Source organism: Agrilus planipennis, unplaced genomic scaffold (genome assembly GCF_000699045.2).
Source record: "Agrilus planipennis isolate EAB-ADULT unplaced genomic scaffold, Apla_2.0 scaffold27, whole genome shotgun sequence".
Classification (NCBI taxonomy): Eukaryota; Metazoa; Arthropoda; class Insecta; order Coleoptera; family Buprestidae; genus Agrilus; species Agrilus planipennis.
In genome coordinates, this window is record NW_020439094.1 from 272,104 (window position 1) to 289,308 (window position 17,205).

Consider the following 17,205-nt stretch of genomic DNA (forward strand, 5'->3'; position numbering starts at 1 on the left):
TTTATATTTGAAGAAATATTAAAGGCTTTAATGCTTGTTTTCGACTCGCACTGCTATTCATGATTGAACAAAACTTTTGGCAGGTACTGTATAAACAAGTATGTTTAATGAACAAGAGTCGAGAGTATAATGAGCTTTTTTCTCCCTACCTACTATTTTGCCCGCGCGCATCCACGACATTGGAAGGGGCACTTCGCTAGAGAAAGTAAATGAAGTATATATAGAAACGATTTTAGTTAATAGAACCCTCTTTTGTTTTATATGTTTAAGATGATAATAATAAAAAAAAGCATTCATTATTGTGAAATGTTTATTTATAAATAATATTTGAAACAGGAAACAAGACATTTACGCATACAAAAATCTAAATTTACTTGATAGGTAAATGAAGTCACTAATATTACTCATTTTTTGTTCACATGCAGTCGCGACAAATTGGCTTTTTGCAATAGCAGCAGGCATACTGCGTTTTGTGTTTAAACATTGGTGGACATACATAACACGTTGATCTTTTTTCAAGGCGGTTCTCTGGAGGGCTGTTCTCAATTACAATATTATCATTGTTACCGCAAAGCCTTGTAATAGTCGTTTACACTTCTCTAGGTAATTTGGAATTTACTATTCTTCTTTCCCACTGTGGCAGTACTAAACTTTCGTCTAACATTTTCAATTTTGGAGTATCCTTGTAACTAGAAAAAGACGTACATAGGTATTGATCGTGCTCACATCTAGCCGGCAAAAAAAATGCCATAAGCCACCTACGTGTCCTACGACTGGGGCCATAGTTAGTAGCTTTCTTGTTGGGAGGTGCGTCTTTATTCCTACAAAAAATGCTAACGTATATGAAACATTTGTAGCTTGCAAAATTTAAAGAACTTACCATTTAAATTTATTTTTTCCAAAGTAGAACTTTTCATTTTCTTTCGTTAGCTCTTCCAGTTCACTCTTGGAATATTCACACCTGGGTTCTTCATTTTCGGAATAATCCGCATCGGAACTCTCTTCATTAATCTCTTCTTCGTCATCTCCAAAACCATCACTTTCTTCATTTTGGATTTAAATATTTTGGCTCCAATCTATAAAATTGAGGTCTTCAGAATGCATTGCATAACGAATGTCTGCGGTTTTGTTCATATTAAGTTAGAATATTACAATTTTTAAAAAGTGACTGTTACTCAAACTCGTAAACCACCACATAAGGTATCAAAGACCGCTGACCGTACAACAATACAAACACATCGTCGTTTACCAAGCTGGCTTACACACTTCATTCATAGTGAGGTACCTACCTAAAATCCCACCCGCCAGAAAAATTTGTTTCGAAAATTAGAAGCAAATCAATATAGCTAAAGTGCCACAGACCACTTTTTAGTGGTTAAGGTTTAACAATGGAAAATCAATAGTAAGTAAAAATAATTTCAAACAGTTGAAATAGAGATCTAACGATAGCTAGTTAAAATAATGTCGGTTCTGTGCTAATGCGAGACTAACCCCGCGAGAGTAGCATTCGCACTGCTGTAGTGCAATGTGGTGGTCAGAGAAGAGAGACTAGTATAGAAGTCCAATTCAAATGGAGGACTAAAACGTGAGTAAGAAATTCTAAATAGAACCAGGAGATGGCGTTGCTATGAAAATTAGTGTGGGGGTTCGGTATAACTCGCACATATAATTAAATGAGCGTGAATGTGAATAACAATAACAATTTATTAATATTAATACAGGAGGCTGATCAATGTTCGAAGCAGTACAAAATCTTACTGACTAAACAGTCGATGAATAAAACTAATATGAATCACCAAGCTGGTGACATTCATTGTTACCAACCTGAGATCCCTGACTTCACGAGTCTCCGTACGGAGCGCTGTGTCGTCATGGAGCAAAGAGGTAGTTGTAGAGTGTACTGAGGTTATGTGTGTGTTTACTTGTATGAGTGTAATCCCCACATGNAGTAAGAAATTCTAAATAGAACCAGGAGATGGCGTTGCTATGAAAATGAGCGCCTCAACGCTGTATTGAGTCGGAGCAAATTGTGAACGCAGTAATGGCAGGGGTAAATAGTAGAAGTGGTGGGATCACAGAACGCATAAGTCTTTTTCCTTTGCTGTTGTAAGCCAAGTTTGTAAAGAAAAAAAAAAAAAACGGTTGATTTTCCGAAGCGACAACTACCGGTCGGATGACAGAAGCTTCGAGATTTACCGACATGTTATCCGAAACGAAGTCCGGATTATTAACCCAGCATTGGACTTCTGTACTAGTCTCTCTTCTCTGGTGGTGGTGCTCAAGCTCTACTAATTTCGGGTGGGCTGGAGCGCAGCTGGCTCCAATGTTAGCGTGTCTGCAGCATCACGCGGAAGGGCAGCCACACTTAATCGATAGGTGCAGATAGGTTAGGTTAAGTTACACAAACCGCGTTATCTCTATCCGAGGTGTCCGTCTCCAATTTAGTTGCAGGTAAAATATGTTAAACTACATCAAAAATGTTTCTTTTTTTGAGGAAAACATTTTTAAGGGCCGAGAATAACCTCCGAAGTTGATACTCCATAAGGGCGATACTCAAGATTCACATATTTCTAATTGATGTTTTCAAAAACGACCAAATCGATTAAATTCTACATGAAAAATGATTTTATTTTTATTGCAAATTAATGAATCAAAAAAAAATATATAATTTGAAAATGAAGAAAATTCAATTGCAAAAAATGTTGTGATTATTTTTTAATGGGACTAATTTTAATCAAAAGAGGGCGGAAAATACTAAGTAAGTGGTTTTGCATTTTTCGAAAACAAAACACAGTTATATAGGGTGGCCCAATAAATACGTCATATTCTCACTGTGTCCAAACCATATACGTACCAAATCGCTTTTTTGTTTCCAATAGGCTTATTGCTAACTGCCTTCTAAAGGACAGTTATTCTTTGGTGGTTGCAGTATTCGATCACTGCCCCATATATGCTTTCGAATTTTTTTGTTGTTGAAGAATAAATCACTTTTTGTTTAATAAAACAATTCGAAGTGGTCTGTATTCTGTCGAAACTGCCAGACGCGGATCGAGATTTCGATCTTTTTGGATCTCATTAGCGCATCGTAGACAGCTCCGACAGAACACAGACCAACTTTTACCTGCTGTCTTAACAGCACGTTTTAGAAAATACCACAAATGGCGCGGTAAACGCGATCTGTAATACGATGCTACATTTTAGGATTAAGTATGCTCCATCAAGGTCCATTTGTATGAATATCTACTTGCTGAAACGAATCCCGGCGTAGCTAACCTCAACGTGATAGGCACGTTACCATAATCGAATAAAATAATTCGACGTGGTCTGTATTCTGTCGAAACTGCCAGACGCAGATCGCGATAATTCCTATCTTCTTATGAATTTAACAATTTATTCAAAGTAAGTCCCCTGAGTAATATAGGCATATGCCAATTGTCCTTTTTTTAAGTACACCCATCTTTAGACCTAATATGTGAGTATCAAAAACTTTTAAGTTTGCAGTTACTGTGCTTATTACAATTCTTTGTGAAGTATTCAACATGAATCGCAAAAACATTTATAAAAATAACTAAGAAATTTACAAAAACTTACCCACTTATTCGCAAATCCCCAGCTGCATCAAGGTTAAAATGTACCATTACTAAAAAATCACATAAATAATGGAATAATTACTTGTAGTCACATTATTGCACTGAAGCTAATATTAGGAAACATGTATACAGCGCCATCCATCATACTACAGTTCAGTTAAACCCATTATAAATAATTTAGCAGAATGTCAACCGCTGTCCTTTTAAAAAGACGTTTGGCATTAATGAGTTAACAAAGAAAATGGGTAGCAGCTGCCAATGTTCATTATCTAGTCTCATAAAATAGTTACCTCCTTTCTTGTTCACCGACAAAATTCAACAGTCCAATTAATCAAAACACCAGGGAATCACCCCAGTTAGCTCGCAAAACAGAAGAAATGCCTTAAAACTTAAGAAACCTCCAATAAATCTATATCAGTCTGTAGGGCTTTTTCGCTAATTAGCCAGTTTTTATACCCTAATTGCCAACAAATGTTTTATATACACAAATACATCCACACGCACATATCCACTCACGTACCCATGCGCACACAAATAAATAAACAAATGGATTTGTCAGGCTATATATAGAGGTATATAACTTATATTACTTAAATTTTCGTTTGATATTATTTGGAAAAAAAAGAGTTTTCAAAACTTTGAATAAATTTATTAAAAGATGTTCTTATTAAAAGATGCTTGTTGCTGAACGTTACAAACAATTCTGAAGCTCTAAAAGAACTCACAGTACGTTTAACAGTAAGTTACAATGCCTTCTTTGTAAGCTCAATCCTGCGAATATAAACATAAACAATATAAACAAACTAGTTCCGATAGATAACGTACAAGAACTCTGTCACACGTGCCATTTATGTCGTCTATTAGACGCCATTGCGAGGTCAACCGTTTGTTATCAAATTTCCACTATGAATGCACTACACGTACCATAACATATACAATACAATACAAATAATCATGAGCTAGAAAGGTATACCTACATTATCCTTATACGTAAATATGTAAAGCAAAAATTTGTATGTATAAATAAAAGAAATACAGTGGATTTCGGGTATAACGACAACGAAGGAACCACTGTAATTTCGTCGTTATATCCAGGAATCGTTACAAGCAAACTTAAAGGAGATAAAGACACACCCTGTTTTTCAATTTTGAAACAATTTTCACCTTTTTTTAGCAGTAAATGTACATCTGGAAGTCACACTTATTCAAAGATTTACTAAACACAGTTGCTACTCAGAAAAAACGATAAAGGTCACCACACTCGTTGACGATCTGTGTGAATGTAAACAAAAGATAAGAAAGTCTTTAGGGGCCGACTACGGTCGCTATATTTTCTGGGGTTACCAGAAATTTGTTACAAATGAATCATTAAAAACAGTCGTTACACCCGAACTCGGCGTTACATCCGAAGTCGCTATAGCCACAAGAATTTTGTACTAAAGTGTGCTTTAAATTGAAGATACTTACATAAGACGTCGCTATAGCACAATGGCCACTATAACCAAGGTTGTAATAAATGAAATCCACTGTAATCCAACTGGCAAATATTATTAGTTAATTTTCGTCCACAGATTCACTATATTTAGAGCAAGAGTGTCAAAAAGGACTGTTTAGCTTTTGATCATCATTAGAACATCAAGTCGCTCCTTTCTCATAGTAGATCGGGACGGATTTTTAACTATTTTATGTAAATTAAATTTCCGTCAGTTCGTTGCCAACGAATAACTAGCCGTATATATGAGCTTGCCAATACAAAAAGCTTCCTAATAGCTGTGTGATGTTTAGTAGCTACCTTCACGATATTCTTCATAAAAGAACAATCGGGCTTTTAGCATATACCAAATAATACCTGCCTAAGAAACTCTAATATTGCATTGAAAAAGTTTATAATTGTATCTAAAATACATTTATATCGAATTTCGCTGTATTGAATGCACAGTTATCAATTTTGATGTATTGATGATGTAAAAGTAAGAATTATCTATGCGACAGTTTAATGGACAGCGAAGAAGGGGTTGTATTACTAAGACTGGTTGGACAGTAATGCTGGTAGGCGGGCAGTCCCTCCGGACTATGCCGGAAGGTAGGGCGGAAGGCCCTCTTCAGCCTGCTTTCAGTAATCGTGGAAATGGGTGGGTGGTGGTTCGGGTGAGAAAGATGAGACGGACGAAATGATGACAGAAGAGAATGAAAGATTATCTGTGGAATATTACTGCCCCAGCATTTGCCTAAGTGATCCAAGGAAACCACAGAAAAACTTCGGAATCGAACCGGCGTCCTCCCGAATGCTAAGCAATGGTCTAAACCTCTAGGCCATGCCGCTCGGTACTGGTTGGACATGCACCTCCACTCTTTCCTATCCTGAGCCAATCTTTGCATTTCCCTGAAACTAGAACGACCCATATCCTTAACTATTTGCTAACAGTAATCTAATCTAGACCTACCTCTACCCCTCCTAACTTCCGTTTCTGCTTCTCATATCTCTCTGTCTATTTCTTATTGACTTCCATAGAGTCCTCTGTTCTCCTATTTTTTCTAATACCTCTTCATTTTTAACTTTCTTTATCCACGGTATGCTCATCATTTGCATTACATTTCGAACGCTTCTAACCTTTTCTTTTCCAGCGCGCCCACTGTCTATGTTTCTCACCCTATACAGCGCCGTGCTCCAAACATACACCTTTAACAACCTTTTTCGAATTTCTAAATTAACCGTTCGCGAGCATGGAAGTGACCCTGCGCTATGCTCTGCTTTATATCCCTACTACTCCTTCCGTCCTGACTTATCTGACTTCCTAGATACCTAAACTCGGCGACTCTTAATTTTTCGTCTCCTATCTTTATATTCGCTCTTTCCCTTTTTTTCAAATAGTTATACAAGCATTTTTACATGAAACCGTGAATGAAGTCCATTTTTAACATATTTCCTAAATAATAAAACGAGTTGAAAAAAACAACTGAAACATATGTTCAGGGGGAGTATACTTCGCAACCCTCCCGCCCTGTTCGATGAACTGATAATGAATTGAATGAAGTAAACTTATATTTCTTAAATTTGCATTTGATATTGTTTGGGAGAAAAGGAAGATTTCAAAACTGAATAAATTTATTAAGAGGTGCTTTCTGTTCAACGTTACAAGCAATTCTAAAGCTCTCGAAGAATTTGCAGTATATTTAACAATAGGTTAGAATGTCTTTTTGCAAGTTGAATCTTGTGAATATAAACATAAACATTTTAAACAAACAATTTCCGATTGGTAAGGTATGAAGTTTTTCACACGTGCATTTATACCGTCTATTAGAGATTAGACGCCGTTGCGAGGTCAACGTTTGTTATTATCCACTATGACGCACTACACGTAACATAACATATCTTCTTCAAGATTCGTAGTACTCCAAGATTTGACATTATTTTAGTTTTTTCACTTTTCTAAACACTGTCTGATTTCGCTACAGAAATCTCCATCGGTGATGTTAAAGTTCATTAGCCTGTGAAGACATCGTCCCTTCTGATGATATGGTCAGTTTCCCCTGAGTTCGGAGAAAATATTACTATTATATTTTCCTTAGACTAGTTGATTGAATTTGAATATCCCATGTTCAATGCGAAGCCATCAACCTTTGCAGGCTTTTTTTGGATAGACATTTTGAAATTCGTTATTCGATTTGTTATTGAATCATTCGTTCATAATAATAACAGTTCGATTTACTGTTATTAGAACGTCCACAAAAGTAAAGTCGCATTTTTACAAATCATTAGGCTTACATTTGCTTTCTCTATTTTGAATTGCGAAGTTGCGGCCATATTTCTTGTTGTAGTTGTCAGTCTAAATTATAACCTTTCTGAACATAAATAAAATTTGTAAGCAAATGCTGCTTTCTTATATCTGTATAGCAATCGTTTACTCAAAAGCCAATCTAGATCTGCAAATTGAAATAGTCTCAAATCAGCCTTTCAGATTAAATTTGAACCCTTGTTAACTTTGTGAATAAAATAAGTAATTAAATTTTATGATATGGCGGATTCGACTGAAAGTGAGGAATATAAAAAAATTATTGATATTGATAAGCATTTTGACATTTACCCAAAAATTAAAAGAACATAAAATTGTTCTTAATATATCACAAGCTCCGCAAACTAATGCAGAAAAAGAAGTCGCATTAAACGATTCACAATAAAACAATTATCAAAGAAAATTAGTAATATGAAAGCAGAGATGAAAAAGATGTTTAACGTGAATAAGATAGGCAATAAACAGTCTTGGGAAAGATATTATTGGAAAAGTTTCTTGTACGTTGATGGAGTATCCTTTTTTGTTCATCAAAGTCATGAAACTTTGGAATGCTGACGTGTGTGCAGTCAATCGCACCGATAACAGTTGGAAAATAGTTTTAGTTTTTACATCTTCAGCACTTCTAGAAAATCTAATAAAAATAGTGACCTTGCATGCTTTAAAGAAGTGTGTTGGTAAATCTTACAGACAATAGTTTGGTGAACACCGTTTTCTTTAGCTCGAGAATTTTTAAAGCCCGAATTCGACAACTACCGCAGAAAGTCGTTCATCTTACGTATTTGTAGGTGATAGGGCAGCTCCTCGCCTTTCGCCAGAATCAGTCAAAAAATAATTTGCTAACCACTTAACATTTTTACTGTTAAATCGACATAACCTTCTGAAATAACCGTCTGTGCAATTATTACGCATGCCGCATATTTTTCTTTTACGCGCACTCATGTTCAGCCATAATTTGAAAGGCTGGTCGACCTACCTTAAAAATCTGAAAGCACTTGTTACACTAGAAAAAGCAATTTCTTAAATTATTCATGACATTTTAAGAAAATGTAAGTAATTGCTTCTATTTTTTAAGAAATAGCTTTGACTAGAAGCAATTCCTGAACTTTTAAGTAATTGCTGGAAGCAAAAGTAGTTGCTTCAGTTTTTATTCATTGGATTGCAAACATTTACTCTGATTTTAAAGAAAAAGCAATTGCTAAATTTTTATTCACTAGGTTCAATAATAATGACACGTTACACATTAAAAGTTATCTGAGTAAAACCAGTTGAATCGCTAAAGTCTATCTCTCATAAACGGTATCTAAACTTTGAAGAACACCTTTAACTGTTGTATTGTATAAGTAACAGTGGAATGACACAATAATGAGTCCGCCGGAATTTCATTGTCTACATCTCGCACATAAACTAACAACATACTCGAAATTTCTAATCTGCGTGTTTTGTAATAGTTCTCCATTTAATGGTTCTATATTTCATTTCAATTAGCTTTAAATTAAATAAACAAAATTTTGTTAATAATAAAATGAGTTGCATTGGGCCTCATCGTATATTGGTGTTTGGGCTTTTTATTTAAACGTCATCTTTTAGTGCCTTTTCACAGGAATCATTCATTTATTACTTAAAGCTATTTTTGCTACTGTTTGACGCTCTCCCCCCTAAATAAGAAAAAATAAGAATAGGCCGACCTCCTCCGTCCTGTTTAATATTTATTACGTAAGAATCTGAAAGAGAAAACGAATACACGTTTGGTTTGTTTTAATATCTATTTTTTAAAGTAATAATATTTAGGAACGTTTATTTGTACTTACAAAGATTCTGGTAATTTTTATTTTTTGGTAGTAATAAACTGGTTTTAATAACTTATCTATACTTACATAAAATTTTTAGTCTAGGGGCTCAAAATCAACTCGAAAAGTGCATCTGCCACTGGAACATCTCCTATAATAGATGTTGCTTCTAGTTGGTTATTCAGGATTGACGCCGTCAACGTCCATCCATTCCACATCAGCCCCGATGCGGCACATAACTTCTTTGCCTCGCTATAAATATATGCCTAAAGCCTTTTCTTTTTCAATATTTGAAATACGGCCATGAAGTTTTTTGTGAAGTTGCGCTGCCTTTTTCGACGCAAAGTAGGAGAGTGTTTGCGGAATGGGGGGTAAAAAGTGGAAATAAAAGTACCTACGAATTTATTTATCGTTTTCAATATATTCACCTACTACCCTTATACATTTCTCCGATCTTTTAATTAACTTGCGTATACTTTCGACAAAACATGTTTCAAAAATACGCCGAAACTGCATCCTTCACTTTTCCGTAGCTTGAAAATTTCTTTCCATGAAGGCTTTATTTAGTTTGGGAATAAGTAACAATCGCTTGGAGCTACGTCAGGATTGTAGGGTGGGTGAGCCAAAATTTTGAAGCTCACCTGCGGGGCAGTCATCGCAACACGGCTCTTGTGAACAGGCACGTTATCGTGCAGAAGGAGGATACCTTTGGTCAATTTTCCCCTTCTTTTTTCTTTGACTTCTTCGTTTAACCGCTCTAGGATTGAAGCATAGCATTCTCCGGTTATGGAGATACCTTTATCTTTGTAATCAACAGGATCCCTTATGAGTCCCAAAAGACTGTCGCCATGATTTTCCCAGCCGACTGTGACACCTTAAACTTCTTGGGTGGTGGTGTGCCTTTTTTTGTGCTACTGCATAGAATCCTGTTCGGACTTAGGTTCATAATGATGAAGCCAAGTTTCGTCCGCAGTACAATTCGAGGCAATACTCCATCTTTATCTTCACTACAGAGGTCTAAAAAACGTGCGAGAACACTCCACACGATGTTGTTTTTGAGGCGGAGTGAGCATTCTCGGCGCCCATCTTGCGCTGACTTTAGTCAAGTCAAGATGATCGTGAAGAATTTTAAAAATGGTTGCATCTGATACGTTTACCATTTCTGCGAGCGTTTCTTCTTATGTCGGGCATCTTCTAGTATTAATTTTTCGACTTTTTGAATGATTTCCGGAGTGGTCTTCAAGTGCCTTGCTAAAGAGGGCATGCCACTTGTAAACCATTGTTTATACCTGGGCAAGAACCCCCTTATAGGATGACATCCCTTCCAGTATGGTTTGAACTAATTTTCCTTGCTTGGAACTGTTTAGTGCTAATAATTATCTATATTTTTTACAATTATTTTAATTCGAAAACTTTTCCGTTTAGTTAGATTTAGTATTGTTAATTACTTTCATTACATTTCAAATTTATTTTAATTCAAAAACTTTTCCGTTTAGTTAGATTTAGTATTGTTAATTACTTTCATTACATTTCAAAATTCTTTGTTCCTTTGTTAAATTCAACTTTATAATACTACTTCAAATAGTTATTCAAACATTGTAGGTAATAAATTCCTTTCTTGTATTATTTGGCTTTGCAATATTTCGTGAATATTCTATTTGTCATACAGACAAAATGTACGTTATGAATTCAATAATTCCTGGTAGCATAAATGAGGTTTTTCTGTCAGTAATACCTGGCTAATTGTTAGCTCTTTCATACCTGTTTTCAGAACTTTTCTATATTCAGGAAATTCCTTCATTTATCCACCACCATGATATGTTTCATTTAGACTCCACCCCTTTGTTAAGTTATTCTCTAGTTTGTAAGTAAATTTAATTTTGTTAGTTAGTTAGTTAGTATGTAAGAAACCTTCTTATTTAAAACATTCTAGTAGAACGGGAGTTCAGAAACGCAACTTCTGAGTGGTCTCCGGATAATTTTTTATCTCACGACTGCACAGGAACTTTATAACAACGCGGTACTCGACTTTGTTCCCGATTGAGTTGTTTCGTCAAATATAGTTCAAAGACTACTAACCTAATTATGATAAAACTTGGTATTTATACTAATAATGAGTTGCTTAATTCGTTATAACTCGAGTAAGTACCCTCACTAATGACCTACCTACCCATTCGGTGAATTTGAAAAAGGCACCCTTGTATTTAGAGCATACTAAACAAATTCTTTCTATGAATACATCTTGTATTAATTGTGATTTTACGTAATAACTATTAAAATCTCCTCCTATCCCTTTGTAAGAAAACATAAAAAAAAAAACATGTTTGGGGGGGGGGTTCTAAATCATCGTACGTAATAAATGAATGGCCCCATACGGACAACGCGCGCGTTTTAACGGAGCGTCACGGGTCGTTCAATTATTCACATGCAAACTTTTAAATCATCGGTGCGCTGATTTTAAAGCGGAAGCCATCAGCTCGGTCCTCCAGCGGCGAGTTTGGCGCAAGGCGGCGGACATTGCAGGCTTTTATGAGTATATTCACATGAAGCGTTCGATCAATCCACAAAAAAAGTGCTGCGTTGCCGTTTTCTTTTGTTTACCTCTTGGAGCTGTGCTGAGTTTTACATAATGTTTCACAGAATGTTGTTAAAAATTGGTAATCAACACTGCCAAGCACTTCCCATTGGCAGCAATTTACCAGACGCTTCAAAGCTCGCAAAAAAACGTAATTTTACAATTTTTTGCGATCTTTGAAAGGTCTGGCAGAAATTGCCGCCGATGGGAAGTGTTTATTAATTTTTAACAATATTCTGTGAAACATTTCCGTAAGTGCTTTTGGCACTTGATGTCTGTAAATTGTCCGACGGCCCAAGTTAGCACGTTGCAGTTCAAAGTACATACTAACATTACTCTGTCCTACCCATTTTGTTACTAAGAAATTAAGTAAAGTTTGGCGGCTCTAAGATCTTGGACTAAATAGCAGCGATGAACTTGTGAATTATTTATAGTATGAGAAGAATGTGAAGTGAACATCGGTTGTATATTAAGTATAAAATATTAATTTATGGTTACCTCGCGAAAAGGATGGAAACCCCTACAGCGTGACGGAATTTGATAGCTGTCTCAATTTTCTCCGGTTATTCAGTGAAAGCCATGCGAAAGTAATCGAGTAATTTTCGATCTTCTCTAACTCTCTATACAACGTTCCAAAGATACCTTTCAATAGCCTTTTGCGATGCTTCCAAAATTGCATTTCCTTTTTTTATTAATCACATAGTGCATATACAATATGGTGACAACACAGCGAATATTTCTATAACCTAGGAGAGGCTTACTATTAAAATACCTGTTTTCCTTTTTATATTGTAAATTCAGCACATTACATTATATATTCAGCAAAACTATCCGCTGTACGGGGATCCGGTGGTTGGCTCTCTAAGGTGAGATTTCGGGACAGTCGATGATGTATCCGATGATTTTCCAACCCCTACAGACTCCCCTTCTCCCCCTTCCCCATTTACCTTGGACCTTTATCGGACCCCATCTAGTGTTTGCTTTCGTTATCGTCACATGTATAAGCAACCAAGAAAAGTATATTCATTACATCAGCAATAGTTTCATTTTGCTCTGAGGGCCCCTTTATTAGTAAACTTCTTTCGGTCACCCGTACGTGACAAAATAGTAAACATCATCCCATCATTACCTATGTATGGCTTTATCAATATAGAATTGTCAACTTACGTGAACCAGTCATGAGTGACGTAATATGATAATAAAATGGGATCATTATTAAAAAAAGGATTCCGGAGGCATTCAACGAAAGACTGCCGCGCCGAAAACACTTCCTTATGATTCTTAAATATAACTGTAAAATTATCATAAATCCATAGTATACGTATGTTCGATTGTTTTCCATGGTTTAAGAATAAACATTAATATTTTTCGTTTATTAACCATCTATCGTTTCACTACACATGGAACCCTATCTTCTCATCTCGGCCACACTGGCCCTGCTTCCGTGAATCAGTTTCGTGTAGCGGTTTTGCGTTTTGACCAAACATATCCCAAACGAGAAAATGAAAATTATAATTTTGGAAATTACGAACACTAAAGGTTACAATTTGTAACAGTATTGTCACGAGTATGCCGAATTGGAACACAAAGCTTTTTACAACAAGGACCTTTATTAGAACTAAGGATATAAATACACGCCATATTAATTTGGACGTCTTATATTGAGCGAAACTAAATGATTTTAAATTCTGCCCACTTCTCTACAGCAGAGCCGGGCAAACTTTAACTTCGCAGGAGCCGCTACATGAGTTTAGTTTGAGTCACTCCATACCCTTCAATGAGTACGAGAGAGTAAGCACTAATGACCCATATTGCTTTCTCTTTTTCTTCTCCCTTCCACTCCCATATCAAGCCCCTTCATCCCGTAGACGAGCGAAGCCACTCACGCAACTTAAAAAATACCTACGAAAATTTTCGTTACTACGTTCGCAAAACTATTGGGTTTGGCTATGGAAGAGGGGACTCATCTACGAAATGGAAGGGATAAGAAAAGGAAAGAATCATCTCACTCGCACTCGCAGGATCAATGAGGAGCTACTTGGTTAACCTTGAGGATCACTCGGGATGCAAAAGATCCGAGTTTGCCCGTTTGAATTTATGTTTGTTTATATTATGACTTATAGAGTTTATAAACATCAGGATCACTTAGAATCTGAAGAAGAAATATATTTAAAAATATTGTTATTTTGTAAAAATTTGTTATTTATTCCCATTCTGCATTAAATTATAATGTGTCAACTTCAATAACCTGTAACACAGTTTCGTTTCAGTTTTAATTTTTAACTCCAACAAGTCGCTAATGAATGCGAAATGTATTCAACAGAGAATGCAAAGCAGTAACTGTAGCGTTGAATGGACTTACCAATTAATATTGTAACAATAACGAACATTATGTTTATTATAAACGTTGATTGTGCCAGATTTGCATTTTAGGTTTATTGAGTTTTAGTTTATCGTTAGACTAACTAACTAGGCTACTATTCAGAACGGAAATTATAACAATGCTTATTTGTTGAGCTGTGCTTTGTTTCAATCCAAGGCCGAACTAACCAGTAGGCAAGTAATACAAATTTCTAAGACCCGTAATTCGGAACGATGTGAAAATGTATCTGTTTGCTGTTTTCTTATTATTTATTTATGGTAATTTACGGAAACCATACCATATCAGTTTTAAATTTAAAAAACGAAATATTAAATAATTTTAATTTTCACTTCCTCAAATACATAAAACGAATCTCTTTAGTCAAAAATTAGAAAAAGTGATAATTGTTGGCGACATTTTCCCTCCCGATCGTCTCCGTCCTCGGCAGTCTTCAATTATGGGACACGGGCATGTAAAAACATTGAAATATAAACATAAACAGTCTGGAGTTTCGAGGCCAACGCTATCGAAAGGGGTTTGGTGCTTTTTGAGGATTCATTGTGATAGTCTTTTCGAATATACAGTCTAATTATTTTTCTAATTAGTAAGAGTTTCATTAATTTTGTTATTTTAAGAAAAAGGAAAAAAAATAAAGGTTTTGTAATTCTTCGTTGTGAGTGTTATTGTTATTGATATAATTATCTAACAAATACAATCTGTGAACAGCGTTTCAATAACAAATCTCGCTTGCTCACTCAAGTACTACTGCCTAGTGACTTCTATCAGCAACTGACTCATTACATTTTTAAAATTTGTTCCCATGGAATAAAAAGGTTCCAAGGACAATATATGCCGTATACAGGTCTGCAGAGAGTCTAAACAATAACCCGATATTAATTCTGCGAAATGCCGATAAGTAATCCCGCCGACCTGTACATTGCTCACATCTATTACATGTGTGTGCCAAAACAACATTAACAATAATATTACAAAAAAAATACAGTTCATTACATAAAAAATACAACACTTTATACATGTGTACGTACGTCTCTTATTGTAAGTCAATTCTTCGGTTTAGAAATCTGACAGTTCGTTTGGAACTCACGCATGGCTTGCTTTGGTAGTCGGTGCAGATTACCCTCAATCGGAATCGTTTCATACAGTTGGTGCGGCTCGTCTTTTCATTCCGTAGGAAGACGAGTCCGTTGATAATGACACAGTGCACCACCTTATAGTTTCCGGCGGATACAGGTCATTTTCTGATACGCATTATTATATGCGTTGTTATTGGTTCGGCTTGTAGTCGCACATAGAAGTTCAGCATCGAACTTATGACGTTTATATACAATGTGGCTCGAAAAGTAGATAACTCAATTATTATTCATCCACGCGATTAGCAATCTAATCAATGTTGACTGAAGTTATCAAAGATAGATGTAGAACATCGTCTGGGTAATGTGTAAGCGGTAACGGTCCACTTTAAAATAATTCGAATAAAATGTAGCATCGTGCTACAGATGGCGTTTATTGCGCCATTTGTAGTATTTTCTAAAAGTTCCACTTTATTTGCCTGTTGTAACTGTTACATAATATGCGTAATTTCCTATTTAGGACACCAGTACCTACAAAGTTGGTAGGTATGCATATAAATTATGGTATTTGTTTGCAATTGCAAGCTAATTTCTACTGCTGGGTTAATGGCCCAATTGGCAATCGCTTAAATAACGGAATCAATAACAATCTTGGGAGTCAGTTCGAAGAATAACGGGAAGCGAATAAGGCAACGTGGTGAGGCGTTTTGTCATTTTCAGTCAATCTGTGACGGGTCTCTGCCATTTTCTATGTTTCTTCAATTTACTTTTATTATAATTGTTCGAAAAGTTGCAACTGGGGTGAATATCCCTACAGCAGTGGTTAGAAGAGGTACCAAAACTTTTGTGAGTTTGGGAATTCTATAACGTTGTCATTTATTCTAAATAATAATTAATAATTTTCGTNGAGTTCATACAAGAGTTATATAACCTGACATTATCAATAAGGAATATTTTCGTGTGTAAGCAGATGTTACATTTTTCAACGTATTCACTACACTTAAAATTAGTCCAACGTTTTCTTTCTTTTGAATTTCTTCTAAAAGATACTATTGCATCATTCTTGCAAAAGAAGTGTTTCATTCAGCAATGACCTGATCATTTTTCTCCGTCAAGCCATCTACCGCTTTGGCGCCTGACGTGTCCTGGATAAATTCGGCAGCGGTTATGATCAGACGTCAAAGATCATTCCGATATTGCCAAACGTTGAAACATGTGTGTATGTGGTTATTGTCAACGGTGAGAAATCGGACACCCGTTCCGCAGAAAGATTCTTTATATCCAAGTAGGTTGTTAAAATATTCTGCCGCAATCCTATACACTTTCACTGTCCGATCGTTTATCATGATCATTTCTCAAATGATAACCTCATTTGAACGTTCTGAACGATGTTCATCACAGTCACGTGCAAATTCACCCGTTCAGCATTCTATGATTGATATAATAACGAAGGTGCCGAGTCCGCAAGAACTTTGCCGAAATCCATTTTAACCTTATCATTTGTTTTTATTTTCAAAAACAACCGTTTTATTCATGAACATACATCCTTTAGAAACTGTGTCAACTTGAAAGTGCTAGCGTGTGTCCAACATACATATATCTCTTTTTGACGTGGAATTGGAAACCAATCACTCTTCTATAAAGATTTGGACCGTCCGAATACCTACAACTAATGAAATCCAGTTGATTAGTTAGTTGATAGTTGTTTTATCATTACAGTATATTCTATTCATTCCATTGTCGTAAAATCACGGATTTTGTTCTTTTTAGAAATGGTAGCCATAAAATAAGCAACTTAGCGAGATTGACGGTATTGCCGTGAAAGGTTTAACGAAGAGTATGTTTTTTTTTATTATTACAAAAATTACACTGGCTGGAGCTCTAGGTCCATTTAGCCAACAAGAAAAAAACAGCATAACTTATGAATATAAAAATATTGATTTGAGATATTCTTATAATATTCTTATAAAAATATTTTACAGTGCATCTAAATGAACCTTAACCAT

The 17,205-nt window shown here is 35.6% G+C and overlaps 1 long non-coding RNA gene across 2 annotated transcripts; it reads right to left on the reverse strand.

Moving 5' to 3' along the window:
- Positions 1-409: 409 nt before the first annotated feature.
- Positions 410-4,178, reverse strand: LOC108735370. 2 transcript variants are annotated; one of them, XR_001937569.1, is made up of 4 exons: positions 3,881-4,178; positions 3,592-3,640; positions 881-1,076; positions 410-821 (listed from the first exon to the last, which is right to left on the reverse strand). It is a non-coding gene; the product is annotated as an uncharacterized LOC108735370 (long non-coding RNA). The 2 variants fall into 2 exon arrangements; XR_001937568.1 differs by having other exon boundaries at positions 3,592-4,178.
- Between the last annotated feature and the right edge of the window lie 13,027 nt (positions 4,179-17,205).